Here is a 6510-nt window from a genome sequence, read left to right on the forward strand (position 1 = left end):
AAAAAAAAAAAAAAAAAGAAAAAAGAAAAAAAAAAGGAAAGAAAACTGTGTTTTCTGTGATTTTCCCCAAGACTTTTTTTTTGGGGGGAGGGGCTACTGCATCTGGCCGAAAACACAGCTTTCTATTTTTTTTTTTTTTAACTTGTACATGTCAAGGAAGAAAACACACAGCTTTCTAAAGGGACTTCTCTGGCCTGGTGCAGTGGCTCACGCCTGTAATCCCAACATTTTGGGAGGCTGATGCAAGTAGATCACCTGAGGCCAGGAGTTTGAAACCAGCCTGGCTAACACGGTGAAACCCCATCTCCACTAAAAATATAAAAAATTAGCTGGCCATGGTGGCGCATGCCTGTAATCCCAGCTACTCTGGAGGCTGAGGCAGGAGAATCACTTGACCCCAGGAGGCGGAGGTTGTGGTGAGCTGAGATCCTGCCATTGCACTCCAGCCTGGGCAACGAGGGAGAAACTCTGTCTCAAAAAAATAAATAAAAAATAAAGGGACTCCTCGAATCTTGACCAAGGCAGAAGGGAGTGTTCCACACTCTCTCAGGTACCAGCATGAGAGGGAGGAGAACAATTTGCTATTGTGCAGACTTGAGGTTCTCCTGAAATTCACCACCCTTCACCTGTGTTCAATCATTTGCATTCAATGCTTTTTTATTTGGTGTCTAGAAGCTGGGTATGATTAGCCATTACAACTGCAATAAACTGATATTTCTAGCATCATGATCATAACCACTGCCAGAAAAGCTTGGATTTGGAGTCATGGATTCATCCTGAACTCTGTGCTGCCTTTATCTTGCTCTCAGGGGAGCAGAATCCAGAAGAGGAGAGAGACATGCAAATAGTTCCAATGCAGTGTAACTGTAACCATCCCTAAGTGGTGATATGGAAGAAAGAGAAAGATGCTAACTCCCCAGAGCCGTCAGGGAAGACTTTATAAAGGAGAGGATATTCAAATGGGCTTTGAAGGATGAGTAGGAGTTTGCACAGAATTTAGCTTCTTTTCTTCTTGCCTCTTTTCCCTACCAAAGAAGCCAGATGCCACCTGCACCTGAGACAGAATTTCAAGAAAGCAGTAACAGTTCATCTGGTACTAAAAATGACTTGAAACTAAAGAAAAAAATATATTCAGCCTTAACACCTGCTACTGTCCCGAAGTCAGTATAAAAAGATCTTTCTAGATTTCTGTATATACTTATTTTAACTCTTATCCCTTGTCTCCTTCCTACATTCACTCCAGCCCCTTCAACACTTCCTTAATATAGATATATATAATTTTTTTTTTTTTTGAGATGGAGTCTCACTTTGTCACCCAGGCCGGAGGGCAATGGTGTGATTTCAGCTCACTGCAACCTCCGCCTCCCAGGATCAAGCGATTCTTGTGCCTCAGCCTCCCAAGTAGCTGGGATTACAGGTGCCCACCACTACACTCACCTAACTTTTGTACTTTTAGTAGAGATAGGGTTTCACCATGTTGGCTAGGCTGGTCTCGAACTCCTGACCTCAGGTCATCTACCTGCCTTGGCCTCCCGAAGTGCTGGGATCACAGATGTGAGCCACTGCACCTGACCTTAATCAACAACTTTGTTTTTAAATGGGAGGCAGGATATGTGTATATGTGTGTGTGTGTGGGGGGGGTGGTGAGAGAGAGAGAGAGAGAATATCCTTCCCCATCTCTGCATTTGGCCTTAAATTTTACACACTCACTACCCCACTCCCCTGGGAAAGCGCTTCAGGTCTCTGGGCTTGGGCAGTGTTATTGATCTCCCTTGGAGGCCCAGGAGAGATATCTCTGGGATCAGGAGCTGGGATGGAACCCAGGGCTCCTGAGATGGGACAAGGCTATGCTCTGTGTACCTGCCCTGCCTCCTCACTTTGTATAATGAGGTAGACGACCTTTTGTATTTCCTCTTGTTTTCTTTCTGTACCCCACTTGGCTTGGCAGCCATAAATCCACACTGTTTCCTTCTTGGCATTTCTTAAATGTGTTCTGCCTGAATTAAAAACTGAAAAGGCGGAGGCCCAGTAGACCTTGAAATGTTCAGCTTGCCTTCTGTCCTTGGCCACCGGCTTGACAGGTCCCACAGCTCTCCTGGGAGAGTGAGCAGCTGACGAAATTCCAGAGGCCCTGAAACCTCCCTTCCAGTAAGTGCCCATGTTTGCATATCCTGGTTCAAGAACAGGAACTGCTTGTTGGAAACTGATCAGGGAGCTAAAGTTACTGATTAAGTGGATTAGCTTCCAGCTGCAGGCAGTGGCCTTCCTGAGAAAGAGGGAATCTGTAGGGCTGTTTTTACAGATTAAAATCTCTCTTGTTTGTCCACTTTCTACTTCTAAAAGTTCTTGGAACCCGTTTCCAGGAAAAAGTTAGGTAAAGTCAGAGTAGGAAAAAATAGTAAGCCTTGTTTTTGTCCTCTATACTTTAAAGTTCCCTTTATTTTCAGAGAGACATACATGAGGATGTTTGAAATAAGTCAACTTTAGGAAGAATAGCTAACGAGTGTTGGACATGTGTCAGGCACTGTGTGAGCACTTGGCATCTGATCTCTCTTTGGCTCCTGCAAGCTAGGAATTGGCTCCCTTTCTCAGAGGAGAATGAGGCCCCGTGAAGCTAAGCCCATGACTATGAAATTAGTCAGTGGTGGAACTGGGGTCTTACTTATTTTTTTGAGACAGGGTCTCAGTCAGTCAGGCTGGAGTGCAGTGGTGCGATCACAGCTCACTGTAGTTTCTACTTCCCAGGTTCATATGATCTTCCCACCTCAGTCTCTCAGGTAGCTGGGACTATAGGTGCATGCTGCCATGCCCAGCTAGTGGAACTGGGATTCAAATCTAGATTCCTTGCCCTGTGTCCTGGAGGCTGGCCAGGCATGGAAAAGATCCAGGCCTGATCCACTGCTTTTAGGACGCGATACTTGTCAGTAGACTTCTCAGTGACCCCTTCTTTCAGTAATTTGCATGTTATTAGATAGAAACTGAAAACTTATGTCAAGGTGTCTGAAACCAGCAAAAGAATGTTTTTTGTTTTTTTGGTCTTTGTTCCCACGCCTTGGTTGTGGTTGGGGGCTGGGTGACATTTGCTGTGCAGACAATAGCCCAGGAGCCAGGCAGAGTCCACACCTAGCTAAGTAAATAGCACTTGAAGGCCCTCGCAGGTCGTGCAAGCTCCCCAAGGGTGCCTTGCTTTGAGAGATATGGTAACCATGAAAATGTGCTGCTCTTGGACTGAGAGCCTGGAATCCAGAGCTCTGGTCCTAGTTCTACTGTTATTAACACTTGCACCTCTCTGTTCCTCATCTCTGAAGTGAAGAAAACCAAGCTGATGATGTTTGAGGACTGAGGCTGTAGGAATCAGTTTGACTCAGGCAGGGCAGCCTGGTGGTTAGGCACACAGAGACTAGAATCCAGTTGCCTAGGGTCCAGTGTGAGTTCATGGCTAGACAAGGTGGCTCATACCTGTAATCCTAGCTCTTTTGGAGGTAAAAGTGGGAGACCAGTGTGGACAACAGAGCAAAACCTAATTTCTACAAAAAATAAATAATTAACTGGGCAGGGTGGTGTGCACCTGTAGTCCCAGCTACTTGGGAGGCTGAGGTGGAATGGGAGGATTGCTTGAGCCCAGGAATTCAAGACTGCTATGAGCTATGATCACACCACTGCACTCCAGTCTGAGTGACAGAGCAAGACCTCGTTCCTTTTTTTTTTTTTTTTTTTTTTTTGAGACAGAGTCTCGCTCTTGTTACCCAGGCTGGAGTGCAATGGCGCGATCTCGGCTCACCGCAACCTCTGCCTCCTGGGTTCAGGCAATTCTCCTGCCTCAGCCTCCTGAGTAGCTGGGATTACAGGCACGCACCGCCATGCCCAGCTGATTTTTTGTATTTTTAGTAGAGACGGGGTTTCACCATGTTGACCAGGATGGTCTCAATCTCTTGACCTCGTGATCCACCCGCCTCGGCCTCCCAAAGTGCTGGGATTACAGGCTTGAGCCACCGCGCCCGGCCCCGACCTCGTTCCTTTTGAAAAATTTTTTCTGAGACAGAGTCTTGCTTTGTTGCCCAGGCTGGAGTGCGGTGGTGCAGTCTCAGCTCGCTGTAAACCTCTGCCTTCCAGGTTCAAGTGATTTTCCTGCCTCAGCCTCCTGAGTAGCTGGGACTACAGCCAAGCACCACCATGCTTTGACTTACCTTTTTTGGTAGGAAAACTGAAGTTCAACTATAGCAAGGTAAGAAACTTAAAAAAATAAAAAAGAAAAGAAATTCATGTTAACCTCTAAAAGTTAAAGCTTAGGTCAGGGCTGGTACTTAATATATCTTAGGAATTATTATTGATTCTCAAATTCTGCAAATATTCACTGAATGTCTGGCACATTTGGGGGCTTTGCACTAGTTCTGTTGATGATAAAATGGTATTTACACATGAACTTTGTTTCAAGGGGCCCACAGTCCAGGAGGAATGCACACATGACTATGTGTGTCTGACACAGAAGTAACTGTCATACATGAGATTAAAAACTGCTCGCCAGGCGCGGTGGCTCAAGCCTGTAATTCTAGCACTTTGGGAGGCCGAGGCAGGTCGATCCCTTGGGGTCGGGAGTTCGAGACCAGCCTGACCAACATGGATAAACCCAGTCTCTGCTAAAAATACAAAGTTAGCCAGGTGTGGTGGTGCATGCCTGTAATCCCAGCTACCCAGGAGGCTGAGGTTGGAGAATCGCTTGAAGCTGGGAGGCAGAGGTTCCAGTGAGCCAAGATCAGGCCACTGCACTCCAGCCTGGGCAACAAGAGCAAAACTCCATCTCAAAAACAAAACAAAACAACAACAGAAACTGCTTTGGGCTGGGCATGGTGGCTCATGCTTGTAATCTCAGCACTTTGGGAGGCAGCCTGGGCTCAAGTGATCCTCCCACCTCATGCTCCCAAATGTGAGCCATTGCGCCTGACTCAAAATATCACATTTGTAAATAAAGAAGGATCAGTATTCTTGGTGTTTCCTTTTGCTGCAGGGTCTGATGTGGTGCATACAGCACTGCTGTCCTGAGTCCCTTGGGGCCTCTGTATTAGACATGGAGTCACATGCCCGCAGCTAGTGTTCATCATTATCTCATGTCTGGATTCCCCTTCCCCTTTCCATCAAGACCTTCCACGGGGACCAATTGGCCTTGCGTGCCCAGGACTGAGGGGTTTCCTGAGATGGGGGATTTTCAGTGCTTAAACTGGGCCAGTTCCAGCAAAGCAGGATGGTTTGTCACCCGATTAGAGAAAGAAGCAGGGACTGGATCTTTTTTTTTGAGGCAGGATCTCACTCTCGCCCATGCTGGAGTGCAGTGGTGTGATCACGGCTCACTGTGGCCTCCACCTCTCAAACTCAAGCGATTCTCCTGCCTCAGCCTCCTGAGTAGCTGGGACAACAGACATGTACCACCATGCCCAGCTAATAGGGACTGGATCTTATGTATGTACCTTTGTAACCCTAAAGTCACTTGATAGCCCTCAGTAACTATTTTTTTTTTTCTTTTGAGTTGGAGTTTCACTCTTGTTGCCCAGGCTGGAGTCAATGGTGTGATCTCAGCTCACTGCAACCTCTGCCTCCCAGGTTCAAGTGATTCTCCTCTCTCAGCCTCCCGAGCAGCTGGGATTACTGGCATGCACCACCATGCCTGGCTTATTTTGTATTTTTACTAGAGACAGAGTTTCTCCATTGGTCAGGCTGGTCTTGAACCCCTGACCTCAGGTGATCCACCCACCTCGACCTCCCAAAGTGCTGAGATTACAGGCACGAGCCACTGCACCCAGCCCCTCAGTAACTATTATTGGCCAAATTTGTCCTCTTTGGCAGAGCATCTGGCAGGGACTCTGTACATTCCTAATCAGTTACTCATCTGAGACATAGAAAGGTTAAAAGTGATGCATCCAGGACTGGTGGCAAATTTCTGTGGCTCCAGCAATAGGCCTGTCTAGCTCCTCAACCTCTGACCTACTGCTGCTTATCCATGTCTGTCCCCTGAGACCTTGAGACATGAATCCACCCTGGGTGACCTGTAAAGGCTTATTTGCCTAAAACCTGCCCAGGAGTCTTCATACCCCCACCCCGTTTTAATAGATGAACACTTTGCCTCTGGCAACTTTCTGTTCCTTGGACACTGATAGTCATATTGCTTCTGGAATCATTGCAGTGTGCCTTCAGCCAGAAGCTGAACTGGAAACATCCTAAGTGGGCTGCTAATGAGGCTAGCTCTGTTGACTAGTTCAAGACCCCTGGCAGCTTTGGCCCTGAGGTTTCTCAACTTCCAAGTGAAAGGCTTCAACTTGGCATTGTGGGACATGACCTCTGGAACCATCAGTTTCCTTATCTGTAAAACTGGCATCATGATAACTTTGAAGGTAATTGTGAGGATTAAAGAGAGTCATGCAGGCCGGGCACGGTGGCTCAAGCCTGTAATCCCAGCACTTTGGGAGGCCGAGGCGGGTGGATCACGAGGTCAAGAGATCGAGACCATCCTGGTCAACA

General features: G+C 47.1%; 1 long non-coding RNA gene across 1 annotated transcript in view; it reads left to right on the plus strand.

Moving 5' to 3' along the window:
- The window catches only part of LOC119467073, a 39712-nt gene that overhangs the window by 15635 nt on the left and 17567 nt on the right, over window positions 1–6510 (plus strand). The window contains exon 2 of the long non-coding RNA XR_005195597.1: window positions 6176–6383. This is a non-coding gene — a long non-coding RNA (uncharacterized LOC119467073). The remainder of the gene's footprint in view (window positions 1–6175; window positions 6384–6510) is intronic.

This window comes from Cebus imitator, unplaced genomic scaffold, assembly GCF_001604975.1.
Source record: "Cebus imitator isolate Cc_AM_T3 unplaced genomic scaffold, Cebus_imitator-1.0 Scaffold258, whole genome shotgun sequence".
Classification (NCBI taxonomy): domain Eukaryota; kingdom Metazoa; phylum Chordata; class Mammalia; order Primates; family Cebidae; genus Cebus; species Cebus imitator.